General features: G+C 38.4%; 1 long non-coding RNA gene across 3 annotated transcripts in view; it reads right to left on the minus strand.

Annotated features, from left to right (window-relative positions):
• Window positions 1-14909, minus strand: part of LOC135578199 (uncharacterized) — a 37066-nt gene that overhangs the window by 7532 nt on the left and 14625 nt on the right. For 2 of the 3 annotated variants that reach the window (XR_010469535.1, XR_010469533.1), the window contains exon 1: window positions 892-7053. This is a non-coding gene — a long non-coding RNA (uncharacterized LOC135578199). Of the gene's footprint in view, window positions 1-891; window positions 7054-14909 lie in introns of those variants that run through there. The other variant, XR_010469534.1, reaches the window with a different exon arrangement.

Below are 14909 nucleotides of genomic sequence, written 5' to 3' on the forward strand. Positions count from 1 at the left end.
AGTGAAACAGAGGGAACCCTGAGCAAAGTGACCAGGTACCATAGCAATCAAAGTGAAGAGCATCATATTCTGTAACATGAAATCCTTACAGGGAAGGATGTCAGATTCTTTAGACAGATAGTTTACTCATCAAAAATTATTACTCTAGTCAATAAAAGTATGTGCAAGTTCATGTTTTACATACAGAATACCTTTGATCTTAAAACAGGAAAAAATACACTGTAATAACAAAAAATCACTCTCACTTTTTTAAAATTTCAAATTTTACTTTCCAGTTATTGTTTGGGGCTTTTTTTAAAGCTGTACTTAAAAGCATATATTTCCAAAGTAAATAAACTGGTTTATTTTAGGTCAAGCAGAAGTTTAAAAAGATGCTGTTCTTCCAGCAAAATTAAAGTATTCTAGCTATTCACTTTGCTCTAAACTATAGATTAGTGTTTTCAAGCAGAAACAAATTGGAAAGCATCAAAGTGAAGGAAAACAGGTGCTCTTTGGAAGAAATAAATCAGCCTCAGGCAAGTCAGCAGGATGATCGTGACATCAATGGGCAACAAATGCATGGCTTGGAAATATCTTCCAGACAGCCCCTGCCTGTGAGGGCCCAGCCGTTCCAGAGGCCAGGCTGTTATTGAAAACTGTTTCTCTTGGCAGAACCATAAAACACGACTCACACTCTCCAAGGATGGGGTTGATCCCAGCTGCATCCCAAAGTTGCTATTTGCAGTGGCCTATAGTAGCAGTGGCAAATCAGACACCAGTTTGGGGTTTCTTAAATAAAACTGTTTCTTGTTTGCTTGTTGGTTTGTTTGTTTTTAGTGAAAAGCAAGCTCTTCATAGATTATCAGAAATACAGCTTTAGGTTTGGGTTTTAATTCCTCCTTCCCCACTTACCTTATTTGCATTTGCTTTTCAGAGCTGGAGTGGCCACAGAGATTCCGCAGAACAACAGGGAGGCAGGAGATGAAGCTGTGTTAGTCCTCTTCTTCCCCACAACTGTTCCCATTCTAATGGATAGACAAGTGTAGCTGGTCTTGCTTTTCTTCAGCTGGTTTCTCTTTTGTTTTCTCACACACTGGATCAGCACATTTTTCATTCAAAAGAAGTGACCAATTTTCTATGGACTTTTCTATCAGCAGGATAAGAATCAACCCTATTAATCTAATCAAATGAACTTGAGACTGGCAATGATTTTATAACAATTACATCATTTTGTAGATAAAATTAGGAAGAGCTCTTGCATCATGAACCCAGACCACCCCAAACCAGGCTATAGAATTCCATTTTTATGCCCATATTGTCCCTAAACATCTATATTGAAGGCACACCTTCTAAAAAGCAGCTTCATTTTAATGTTTACCATTGTTTTAAAAATGCAAAACAAAACCTGTTTTTCTACAAAGTAGAAATGCAAAGTCTCAGAGGTGTTTTTTGTGGGTTGGAGTTTATGAATGCAAAGACTGTCTCTGCAAAACCAGCATTTTGCCTCAAAACATTGTTGTGCTGGTGAAAAGTCAGTAAGTGAAAAACTGAAGGGCAAAAACCTTAAGGACAATAAAAACCTTTTTATTATTTTGAAAAAAATGCATTTAATTTCATATTCATATGTTATTTTTTACCGCATTTTATTACAAATGATGATTTTTATGCCCTATATCTTACACACAGTATTTTTCAACATAGCAACAGTCAATTCACAGTTTTTAAGGACCAATGTTCCTTTGAAGTCAGGCTAATAATAAGTTCTGCTGTTCAGTGTTGACCACACGTTATTGTACCACTTTTTGGTAGTAAGTATAAACAAATCACAATTATAAATTTGTTTACACCAGGTAGTGTCTCTCCTTGTTGTCCTTCTGCAGTGGTTCTTCATTCTCTGGGCTACACCACTGATGCTGACACCAGTTTGCCCAGGAGCAAGAAGGCTCAACCAAAAGATTTCATGACCATTGGAAAGAAATTACATTGCCAAGATGGGCTGTGGGCTGCACAACAGGCACTACTGGCAAGACCCTGCAGAGCAATCGCTTCTTCCTGGCTCTGTGGAGAAGACACGGGACAAGGCTGGGAGCACCACCAATGTCAGTGCTGCAGCAGGTGAAGGGCAGCCAGACCCTGTTCCCTTCCTCCTCCCCCTCTCCACCCTCAAAATCCTGTGCCTCAAAAATGTGAGTTGAAGAACAGAGTGTGTAACTGCACTGTTAAAGATCACATTGAGATGCGTACAAACACTATTGGGGATGCTAGGTAGAAAAAACAATAATCATTCAAGTCTGCACCTGCCTCAGAAAGTTTAGCCTGCATAATGAAAATTTGGAAAGCACCACCAATTAGGGATCTCTTCAGCTCCAGTTTCTAAGGCCAGTCCCAGCACATATGTAACAATATTTCCTTCTACCTTTGTAAGTACCTCTTAATTATAAAAACTGAAAGTCCCTGGTTCTTGCATTATAGAAAAGTGTAACTAGGCATACTTGAGAGTTCCCGGTATATTTTGCTATGCAATTAATCTTTTCATTGCAACTAAAGACCTAAGATCGAAGTAGCGAAGTCAGCTCTGATACTCCAAATGTTTTCCATACTGTTATCCACGGTCAGGCATCAAGACTGCACTCCAACAGGCAGAGAGAGATTAGCCCTGCAATTAGTACTTTAATTATCCTGCTATTCTGTAGCATTGCACTGATTTGCAATAGCTGCAGTAATGGAAGAATCCTCTAACATAAGGCTCTCATATTTTATAAGTGTATATAAAAAATTTAAATAGATAGTCTATATACAAGTAGCATTAAAATGTTGTATATGCATACACACATTGTTCTGCATATAATTATCCATTTATAGTTTGGTTTCCCATCCAGGACCTCACTATATATAAGAATTCAGAAAGGTGACTCCTAAAATGTTGGAAGACTGACCACAGGGAGACTGACCACAGAGATCACCATCTTCCCTGCTGAAGGCTGGAGGTATTAGAGCAATTTTTCTCTATCTTTCCCCCTCTCTCTCTTTCCCCACCCTCTGTGTCTCTCTTGTATCCATATTCAACATATACTGAAGCCATGAATCTCCTACTGCTTTAAGGCAGAGATCTGCAGAACCTGGCCCTACTGACCCACGTAAATGCATGTGACAGGCTTGAGTCCTTTCGCACACAAAGGAAGCCACAAACCCAGTGCAGGACTCAAAACCAGGTGTCCATCATACAACCATTCAAATGAACCAGTCTCAGCCATGTCTAATTTTATACCACTGACACTGCGTCACAGTGCTCCAGGGAGGACAACATGTTCCTTCTATTTTGCTAGAACAGGGCTGATTGTAAATTACTTTGGGGCACATTTTCCCTTGCGTAAATACACTCTCCAGTGACATGCTCATATACTTGAGAATACACTTCTGCAGCTTGGCAAAATGAGCAGGAACACCAAATCATCCATTATTGTATGTAAAACAGCTTTGCATTTGCAATTATGAGACTTGACAGGACCGTACCCAACTGGGAAAAGTGGAAGCTGCTGAGATTAATCAAGTGTTCCCATGGCAAGAACTATTTTGGAGTACATGCCAGGTTTGAAAAGAAAAATCCTTTGTGTTTTATTTGTTTGTTTGTTACCATACAATATGTCATTTCCCTCCCCTCTTTTTTCTGATTTTGACAAGCACATACTTTGAAGAATGAAAGCTTGAAAGGTCTGCTTCCTCTAACAAAAGTACATTCAGTGTTTATAATGCCAGGTTTTATTCTACACTGAACACTGGCACAACTGATTAAAAACTTCTGATTTGTGGCTTAATAGGGAAAAAAATCAAATATAATAAATTTTAAACTGTACTTTAGAAAAACCTGAAATCCTTTAGGTAATCATAGATTGAGGGGAAAAAAAATAATTACAAGACTTCCAAAAGATCAGTGTTGGTCAAATGATTACTGCCATAATAACACAGCCACAGTTTATATTTTAGACTGCTGCTCCTGTAAAATTATAAATACTAATAACAGAGTTGAAAATGATGCATTGTTCATGACTAGCTGAAACTGTGACCTTAGATTTGAAAGATGTCTTTTCAAACAGTGTTAATACAGCAAAAATGGACTTACTGCAAACCCATAAATCCATTTTCAAATAGCTGTAAAAATAGAGTATTTAAGTTCCAGCTAGCTAAATAGTTGAAGCTGTGCCAAAAATTGACTTTGTTCACAAAATGTTTTGATTGAAATAGTGCCTACTGGTTGAGACAGACCCACGATACAAACATGGCAGATATCATACACAAGTTTTTGAATTCCTAATATATAAAATAATTACTACTGTTTTTTCCTTTAAATTACCCAACATCACCAAGAGAAAAGGTTAACATGCTGAAACGCTGAGAGAATGCATACGCAGTGAATCGGTCTGATTTTTCACAACTGTATATAAAAGGTCTGGGTGGGTTTAGATCAGCAGAACTTCAGCACCATGTGCCTCTTGCCCTAAATGTGGTCCTGCAGCCCCAAACTAAGTAGGAACACTTTTGAAGTGAGACTAAGGGAAGAGGGAAGGGAGCCATAGTGTGAGGATATGACCTGTATATCCCAACAGGAATGTCAGTATGACATGAAGTGTCATACAAAGCTCTTCAAAACTGGATCAGCCAGTTCAGACATCACAAGAACAAAGTCACTGAGATTGTGGCATGTCAGTTCATACAGGCCTAACGTGTTATATTCCTTTTAGGCACTCCACTCCACGCTGTAGCCCAGGGTAACATAGTAGTCTCTTTGTGATCTTGAAGCCTCCTGTTTCCCCTGGCTCATGAAAAAAAGCTATTTGTTTTTCCCCCTTGAATATATGTGTTTGAGTCATTCTAAGCAGAGGATGATCTGCAGTCTCATCAGCAGGTTTTTTTAAAGTTAATTTCTGGCATAAGACAGAGGTTCAAAATAATCTCAAAAAGTTCCTTCAGAAATACAGGTTCATCTTCTTCAAGGAGCTGTAAAGGGAGTATAAAGCTCTTTGACAAGGGATATTCTCTCACACACCTATTCCAGATACTTGGAGCTGGCGTAATCAGCTATATTTGATTCGCAGACTATCATATGCAATTTAGTTTTCTTATTCATAAGTTCTTTCTGCAGTTTAGTGCAGAGCAAAAAACATCAAACCTCTGATGAAAGCCTTTATTAAATGACCATCTCAGTATATTTATTAAAGGTCTGAGTTGAAGATTGCATATGACTGAAGACTTGCTGCATGCTTTCCTGCGGGCTGCAGACTGTGTTAATTTTAAGATTAATTAGCAGATTACTGGTAGCTCAGCATGTGTACAAGAGACAACTGGAAATTATTTGCCAGAATCTTTAGAAGTGACTTATTCATTCTTGAATCAGATTCAAACACATTCTGCAAGAGGCATTTTATTGCAGATGTTTATAAATTGCAGTGCAGCAGTACCTAGAAATTTCAGTCAAGGACCAAGTTTTATACATACGTCACTGGAAGACAGTACTTGCCCTAGGGATCTACATTTCATTTCAAAAGCAAATGAATAAAATTATTCTGATGCATTTTCTAACAATTTTAAGAAATAAATCACTTCTTTAAGCAGTGAAAGATTAGCCATGCTTCTTATTGTTCTTTTACTTGAAAATACATCTTCTAAATGTCAGAAATCATTCATAGCATCTTATAACATAAGTAAGGTCTTGCCTTTTTACATTAAATTCAGTGGTAGTTTTTGCAGACAAGCAGGGATTTGTGAGCTTAAATTGTCCATTGCCATCTAAAACAGACACTAAATAATTGTGCTGTTTTTTCTGTGATTGAGTTAATTTTCTTCATACAGTTAGAATCTTTTCTCTTTAGTAGCTAGCAGGGTCTTTTAGTTTGGATTTAAGATGAAAATAATGTGATAACACACTGAACTTCACATGCTTGTCCCTGGGACAGAGTTAATTTTTTTCTTCCCAGTAGCTAGGCTGTGTTTTGGACTTGGTATGAAAAGAATGTGAGGATGATGTTTGACTGTTGTCAAGGAGAAAAAGGATTTTTTCAGTTTTTTAGCTGCAGGTGCACATAGAAGCTAGGAGGGAGAATAACAGGTCAGCATCTAGATTGACATCCAGGCTGGCCAATGAGAGACACTCTCTACCATTAGTGTCATGCTTCATATGTAGCTGGAGCCAGCTATTCCAGCTCTGCTCTTTTGCTCTCTTTCATTACAGGATTAGCTGTTTGAGACCTGTGCAGTATCTCTCTCCCAGGGCTGGCTGTTCAGCATGATTGTGTTCGAGTACAATCTTCCCCAAAATCCCAAAATTATGTTTTCCCTCTAAATTTGTGAAAGGCGGTGGCTTTCATTTTTTTTTTTTTTTTTTTAATTAAAATACATTGTCTTTTTCTGTTGTTGTCATTTTATAAAACTCTAGTTTGAGTGGACCAAAAGTGTTTAAGGAAGAAGAAGAAATCAGATTTCACAAAATGATGATATTTTTCATTATATCTCTTTTTCCTCACACTTTTCCAAACAGAACACAGGTTTTCAACCATGTCATTATGTTCCTCAAAGTCCAATAGCCTGGTACTGAGCTTCCCCTTCCAGTTCTCTGACCACATTTATGTGGCACTAAGCCCAGAGGGTCATTTTCCAACTCCTATCATATCTGTGTCAACCTGAGCTCAGTGTTACTCTCACCAAATTATACGGTCTTCCTCTCAAAGAGGTCATAAACCTCCTGATGAGTGTCAGATTGTAAGTATCAAGGGCAGCAGTTGTTCTTGTCACATGTGACCTTGGTGATTGTCATGGTTGTGATAACCAACCAGAGTTATGCCTTTCTGATCTTTACTTACAGAGTGTTGCTGTATCTTGCTCTACAGACCCTTACCCCTGTGAAAATCTTCTCATGCTGCCCCATCTTCCTGATGTAGCTTCTGCTCTGCCTGGTTGCCAAATTAACCTTCTTTCTTCTGCCACATGAGTCTTAAGAAATTGCCCAATGAGAGGAAAAGATATAATACAATATGATGATCAGCAAGTTAGTCACAATATTAGGTACTATCATTTTTTCTATTTCTATTACATTTAATGACAGGTTAGCCATCACTTTGTTGAGCTGCAACTTGTTGAGATATGATGATGCCAGTTCAGAAAGCCTAAGCTAAAGAGTACATTATCACAGGAAAACAATGACATTTTATTTCTGTCATTTATACCATTCAGGCTGCATAATACTACACTTCTGGCCAGTCTTTCTCCTACTTGCAGCTCATAGCTTTGTCCTGCTGTTAGCAAGCAAGTCCATTCACATGCAAATCTTATGGTGTTTACAAAACACCAAAACAGCTTTCAAACTACATCTTTTTTGTCAGTTTATAATGTAAATCTTTCCAGTTAGATTTTAATTCTTCATTTCTGGTGAACCCTGAACTCTTGCAAAGGCTTTCTTGCTTTGCCAAGCATCTTCTCATTTCACTGCCACCAGGCGCAAGATCTGCTGAGACACTTTAATGTCATTGAATTGCCAGTTATTCCTACTCCAGGTAGTCTTATTATTATCTTTCAAAGAAGTATGGAGTGATTTGTGAAACCATTTGTTAAGCTGGTAGAAAGCTGACTGACTTTAAACTCCAGAGGGTCTCAGCTGGCTCTCATATTTTAGGCTAAATTTCCAGGCAGCCCCAAGAAACTAGCAGCTGAGCAAGCTGCCTCAATGATTCCTTTACTTTCCTTCAGCATGTTCTTCTTACAAAAACACCCTTGTTGAAGCCACCTCCACTGTGGTGGCACATTTAGAGTGTTCCAGGAGTGCATGCAGCCAGTGACCTGACCTCAGCTGATGCACAGCTCCCCTTTCAGCCAAGGTAACCCAGGTGCCTGTGCTGATGCTAGGAACAAGTTCTGTTTGAACTTCCCATAAAGCAGTAGGCATCTCAGAAACATCTGGCAGAAGCTAACACACAGCAAGAGCTGGTGCACTCAGCCTAATTACTACAGAACAGGTCTTCACCTTAAAAAAAAAATATTCCACAGTCACAGTGAAAGACCTAACTCTTTACAATGTCTGACCCCCTGAACAAACAAAAAAATACCTTTACATGACAAGATTGAGACAATATTATTTTCCTACTAGGTACTCCATTAACAGACTTTGGTCTGTCAGCAGATGAAGCAGCTCCAACAGTCCTTACCCTAAATTTAAGTTTGGAAGAAAGAAAGATTCATAGGACAAAATTGTTAACAGCTTCTGGGTTTTTTTTGTTTTTGGCTGTTGTAGTTCCTGTACATGACCACAGACTAACCAGCTGACAACATAGTTCTGACTTTAGAAGGACATCAGTTATTTCTTCCTTCCAAATGTATTGTATTTCTAAGTCATTTCAAGAATTATTATCCTGTTTAAATATACTCCTATCCGTTATAAACTCACATAAATATTTAGGTTAAACAAATATCTTCAAAGTGTTTCCCTACAATCAGTAAAAACCCTTCCCAGACAAATACAGCTGGATGTTTTGAAATCCAACATGATGAACTGTCAAAATACAAACAAAAAATTGTTAACTGCACATTCCAACAAAGCTGCATTTTTGAGGCAGTATTTCCACCCTCTGAAATATAGTTGTTTATACTGCAATGGCTCTGGCAAAATGGGCAGTCCTTGGTGGATGGCTGATTGCTGACCAATGATGATTGTAAGAGATTTTAATATTTAGCCTGCTAGAACTGAAGATCTCTAAAAAGAGATGGGGTAAAGGATGAAAGGTAAGGCTACTTGTGCTTTATTTTAGCTGTCTACAATTTACGTCTTCATCAGAGCTGGCTGTCATCTGTTGTGTTCATGGAGGCTTCGATCGGTGGATGATCAGGGAATGATTTGTACTGCACATAAGCAGTTGTCTGTGTTGATCAGATGGATTTCATCTTGAATGCCACTTAACTATGTGTGGTCAGTGATATGCAATTCTTTTAAGGTGTAGAAAAAGTAATTATTGCTATGAAAACTTACTTAATTGCTTCTTAGATAGCAGCATGCTTAAAGAGGCATTAAACAGATAAAATCTAAGTATGATTATTATCTAAGCAAGTTTATTATCTGAGTAAGATTATTCTAGATTCACTGCATCAATACTAGAAATTATTACTTCTAAGCAGTAAGTGGGGGTACACCAAACATGAAGATTTCTTTTTCTATGTTAAACAGCTGTCAGAAAGGATGATTTCTCATTCTTGGGCTTTTTTTAAGTTCACAGAATGAATTTACTTGGAAAGAACGGTTGGATATAAATTTTTTACCTCGACAAATTTTATAAGATTTCTCTGATCATTGCAGAGAACAATGATGCAATTAAAAATGTCATGATTAACCATAATGACCTAGAACAAGCTACATAACAGATGTTTTAGCTGGAGTAGCATATGTATTATACATCTGACAAACTTCGGTCTCTACAAATCAGTACTTGTTTGCAGAGCCACAGAGAAATAATGTCTCAGTATGCAAACAGATGTACAAGACAAAAAAAGGGAAAGAGAAGAGAAGAGAAGAGAAGAGAAGAGAAGAGAAGAGAAGAGAAGAGAAGAGAAGAGAAGAGAAGAGAAGAGAAGAGAAGAGAAGAGAAGAGAAGAAGAGAAGAGAAGAGAAGAGAAGAGAAGAGAAGAGAAGAGAAGAGAAGAGAAGAGAAGAGAAGAGAAGAGAAGAGAAGAGAGAGAAGAGAAGAGAAGAGAAGAGAAAGAGAAGAGAAGAGAAGAGAAGAGAAGAGAAGAGAAGAGAAGAGAAGAGAAGAGAAGAGAAGAGAAGAGAAGAGAAGAGAAGAGAAGAGAAGAGAAGAGAAGAGAAGAGAAGAGAAGAGAAGAGAAGAGAAGAGAAGAGAAGAGAAGAGAAGAGAAGAAGAGAAGAGAAGAGAAGAGAAGAGAAGAGAAGAGAAGAGAAGAGAAGAGAAGAGAAGAGAAGAGAAGAGAAGAGAAGAGAAGAGAAGAGAAGAGAGAGAAGAGGAGAGAGAGAGAGAAGAGAGAGAGAGAGAGGAGAGGAGAGGAGAGGAGAGGAGAGGAGAGGAGAGGAGAGGGAGAGGAGAGGAGAGGAGAGGAGAGGAGAGGAGAGGAGAAGCGAGGACGAGGAGAGGAGAGGAGAGGAGAGGAGAGGAGAGGAGAGGAGAGAGAGGGAGAGGAGAGGAGAGGAGAGGAGAGGAGAGGAGAGGAGAGGAGAGGAGAGGAGAGGAGAGGAGAGGAGAGGAGAGGAGAGGAGAGGACGAGGAGAGGAGAGGAGAGGAAGAGGAGAGGAGAGGAGAGGAGAGGAGAGGAGAGGAGAGGAGAGAGAGAGAGGAGAGGAGAGGAGAGGAGAGGAGAGGAGAGGAGAGGAGAGGAGAGGAGAGGAGAGGAGAGGAGAGGAGAGGAGAGGAGAGGAGAGGAGAGGAGAGGAGAGGAGAGGAGAGGAGAGGAGAGGAGAGGAGAGGAGAGGAGGAGAGGAGAGGAGAGGAGAGGAGAGGACGAGGAGAGGAGAGGAGGAGAGGAGAGGAGAGGAGAGGAGAGGACGAGGAGAGGAGAGAGAGAGGAGAGGAGAGGATGAGAGAGAGGAGAGGAGAGGAGAGAGGAGAGAGAGGAGAGGAGAGGAGAGAGAGGAGAGGAGAGGACGAGAGAGAAGAAAAAGAAAAAGAAAAATGGAAAAAGAAAAAGAAAAAGAAAAAGAAAAAGAAAAAAGAAAAAGAAACAAGAAAAGAAAAAGAAAAAGAAAAAGAAAAAAGGAAAGAAAGGAACAAGGAAAAGGAAAAGGAAAGAAAAGAAAGAGAAGAGAAGAGAAGAGAAGAGAAGAGACGAGCAGAGAAGAGAAAGAGAAGAGAAAAGAGAAAGCGAAAAGAGAAGAGCAAGAGAGCGAGGAGACAAGAAAAGGAAAAGAAAGGAAAAGAAAAGGAAAAGAAAAGACAAGAAGAAGAAAGAAAAGAAAGCAAAGAAAGAAAAGAAAGAATCCACGAAGACACGAAACGAACAAGAAAGAAAAGAAAAGAAAAGAAAGCAAAGAAAGAAAAGAAAGAAAGAAAGAAAGAAACGGAAGGACGAAAGAAAGAAAGCAAGAAAGAAAGAAGAAAGAAGAAGAAGAAAGAAAGAAAGAAAGAAGAAAGCAAGAAAGAAAGAAAGAAAGAAGAAAGAAAGAAAGAAAAGAAAGGCAAAGAAAAGAAGAAAAGAAAGAAAGAAAGAAAAAGAAAAGAAAAGAAAAAATCTTCAGAAAATAAGTTATACTAGTTTCAGCTGTGAACGTACAACCTCCCCATAAAAACTGTAACCAGATTTAAAGTATTTATACCCTTTGGGAGCTATTCGTATCACTCTGTGCGGAAATCGCAGAAGCACCATTTCACGACATTGCATTGAAATTTGTGTTTGTCAACAACAGAGCACTGTCTCGGGACCATTACAGAGCATTCCTCCTGAGCAGGCCATGCTGCGGTACATGCCTGACTCACTGGGCAGCAACTAAGGCTCTGTCAGCCACCAGTTGATTTTTAAGAGTTACTTGACTATACCTGCACTATTGCAAGTTCTTTCACAAGATCCAAGACAAGAAATCATCACAAATATAATACCAGCAGAGCTACCAAAATAAGTGTGGATGGTAGAAAGTCATGAACTCTGTATGTCTACACTAGTTGCTATGGATTAGCTCAATTTACTTCTGTGAGGTATATTGTCTTTACCACCACAGATGATTGTCTTTAAAATATTACGTGGTACTTCATGAGGTCTAAAACTTCTGCATCCTCTGCAGTCTTTCTTTATATCTGTTTCCTGTCTGCAAGCAACAAGGATAGAACAAGTTTTTTAATTATTTTTTTGTGTGTGTAGAGACACACAGAACAAGAACTGCAGTATTATGGAGTAGTCAGAGAAGTGATACTCAAAGTATGCACACATCAGATGCATGGCACAACACAGTAGGTCGTAAAGGCCTCTTTTTTTGTCCAATAGACTTTCTTTTACTTACTTCCAAAGTGAAATATGCAGGTATCTGGATAGAGTTCATCTCTAAGGACGGTTTAGCTACAAGTACCTGATAGGAATTTTCTATCCCGTAAGCACAGATCTCTTGCTCATCAGCCGATTGCAACATTAGCAAAATTCTCCAAATCAACGAACATAAGTTATGGAACCAGGCAGGGGTAAGGAGTAGTTAGGATAAGGAAAAGAAATTAGAAACACTTTTAATTAGACCTCATTAGTAAGAAGTGTTAATTCTTCTTGCCCTTTGCATATCCAGGGCAATCACATTACTGCTAATTTTCTGCTGTGTGCTGGTATCTAAATCCAGTCAAACCAGAACTTTGCATAGGACTTGCCCTTTCCTGCTGATGGTGGGTTTTCAGTGGTCTAAGAGAGGCATCGTAGATCTAAAGTTTAAGCTTTAAAGTCAAGAGAGAGGAAGTTACAGGTGGACCAAAGGCTTCTGACTAGGGCTCAGCACCAAATGAGAATGAATCCAGAATGGACAGTACCTATATAATTTCTACACAAACACCTTTTATTTAACACTTTCTCCTCAGCAAACACAAGACTGGTCCTCACACAAGTTAGAGCTGCCATTGACCTGCTTTGATTCGTGTCTGTCATGACCACACGAGGCTGTTCCCACCAATGCGTTCCCACTGATACACTCCTACCTCATTTCCTCAGGAATGCCTCCCATGCAGATGCAGGAGTAGGAGATCTGCATCGTTTGCTTTCCAGAAAAGTCAGTCCTAAACACAGGAGCCATACATATTGTCACAGTATAGCTCAGTGTTAAAGCCAGTTCTCCAGCACTTTTGTGCCCAAAGAAAAAGGGATGGCCAGTGACGCCCATAGCTACATCAAAGATCAAAGCAGAAAAATGCCTTGAATTTCTCTGTTTATCAAGCTGCTACTAAGCTCCTTACCAAAGAATTCAGGTGAATCATGGCTGGAGCGCTGAGCAAACTGTAAAATTTGGAACTAGAAGATAGAAATAGTGAATATTTATAGTTATTATTACTGTAAAGGAGTAAAAGTTACCCTGCTCAACTAGAAATATGCCAGATTAATAGAACTATGGCATGCTTATTTAAGTAACAGATATTTTAATAATAAATGTCAATATTAAAAACACATCTGAAATAATGAATTTATACAAAGTTGCTAATGCCCCTCTATTAGATGTTGTTAAAGTGAATGGAGTAAATGGAAGCAGATGATTGTCTGCATATGTCCAATATTAATACCCAGGATTTAATACCTACATCTAGTTATTCAGAGATAAATCTTCATTTCAAATAATTACAAGCTCTTTTACTGTCTGGTTTTAGCTTTCCAGAATTGCAATCAGAACAAGATCTGAGTGTGTATCTGGTTTTCAGGTTCCTTTTCTTTCAATATTATTATTTGGTAATTCAGCTGAGATGGCTTGAAATTAAATTTAACAAAAATTATATTAAAGTGGAACAACAATCACTAGACAGTAATAAAAAAAAAAATAAAAAGAGTTATGCTTGTTGATTTGGTGGAATAAAACAATTAGAGCAGCCCATTGAGATTAAGAGCAACTAAACAGATCTCTGGCATAAAAGTTGTCTCTGCTTACTTTAAATGGGGGCCATGAATTTACCCCTGTTAGTATGTACTATAGGATGGTGCAACAGGGTGTGAAACAGGGAATCATAAGCTTTGTAACACAGGAGACTTCAGAAGAAAAACATTGTCTGTGGAACTCCACCTCTACAGATCATGGCAACCAGAGTCATCAGTTCTTTTAACAGAAAATGAATTCCATGCATTCATGGCTATATTATATGTTTACAAAAAAATCAAACTTAGAAAACTTCATTTAAAGCAAGTCACACCATTCCCCCTATTTTTAATAATTTCAACTGGAAAAAGGCATGCTCTGCTTGGTCATCAGCCATATTGGAGTGTGTGTTTATAGAAGGCTGATCTAGATTCAACTCCTGTTTTCCTTCTCTTTATCATGCACACCATAATTAGCCTCTAAATGTACATTTTTTTTCCCTTTTAATTTCCACATTGTTTTCTTTTAAAAGCATCTTTTAAATATTGAGCAGTGTGAAGTAATTGCCATAAAAGCACAACATATTACTGGGTAGTTGAAATCTGATGTTTCTTCACTATTTCAGTGCAGCAGATTGTCAAGCCAGCCCTGTTTAGGATTGTCTTTTTTTTCTTTTTTTTTTTTGGCATACCCTACTGCCCAACCAAACATCCCACCTCCCTAGATAAAACAAATTCTCGATGACTCCCTGGGGTTTGTTACAGTGAAGCCAGACTGCACTGGGAAAGTACTGACAGATTTTTTACTGCTTTTTCATGCAATTAAAAGAATGGAAACAAAGTGAATGAACACCACACGATCCCCTGCTCTCTCCAGAGAGCGTCTCACAGAATGTTCTGCAGATGACTGGTGGCCCCACAGAGCACAATTGAGGAGCTGCTGGAAGAGAAGTGGTTTTGCAACGAGCCTGCTTTGCTTGCAAGTTGAATATGCATTTAAAAGTGCATTTTTCTCCCACATATTTTACATTCCACACAAAACTCTCACATAGACTTTCATTAAATTTTTCTGCATTTAAGAGTCCTTGTAAAATCATCATAATCCATGTGTTTTCACATTCTATCAACCCATAGAATCACTTCGCAGCATTTTAGGAGTAGTGCCCAGGTCACCTAAAGAAGCAGCAAGTTGATGTTTCTCAAATCAGAACACTAAACAGAAAAAGTACAATAGGCCTTTTTGGCATTAATATTGATCTAAATATTATAAGACATAACGGTATTCAAACTGGTTGGTTTTTTTTTTTCCTTTCTTATTTCTGAACTATTTTTTAGACTATACGACTTCATAATCTGATTTACTCGTTTATAAAAACATCAGTTACACTGCTGGTTAATACAGATTAAAGCATTTTTACACT

Source organism: Columba livia, chromosome 1 (genome assembly GCF_036013475.1).
Source record: "Columba livia isolate bColLiv1 breed racing homer chromosome 1, bColLiv1.pat.W.v2, whole genome shotgun sequence".
Classification (NCBI taxonomy): domain Eukaryota; kingdom Metazoa; phylum Chordata; class Aves; order Columbiformes; family Columbidae; genus Columba; species Columba livia.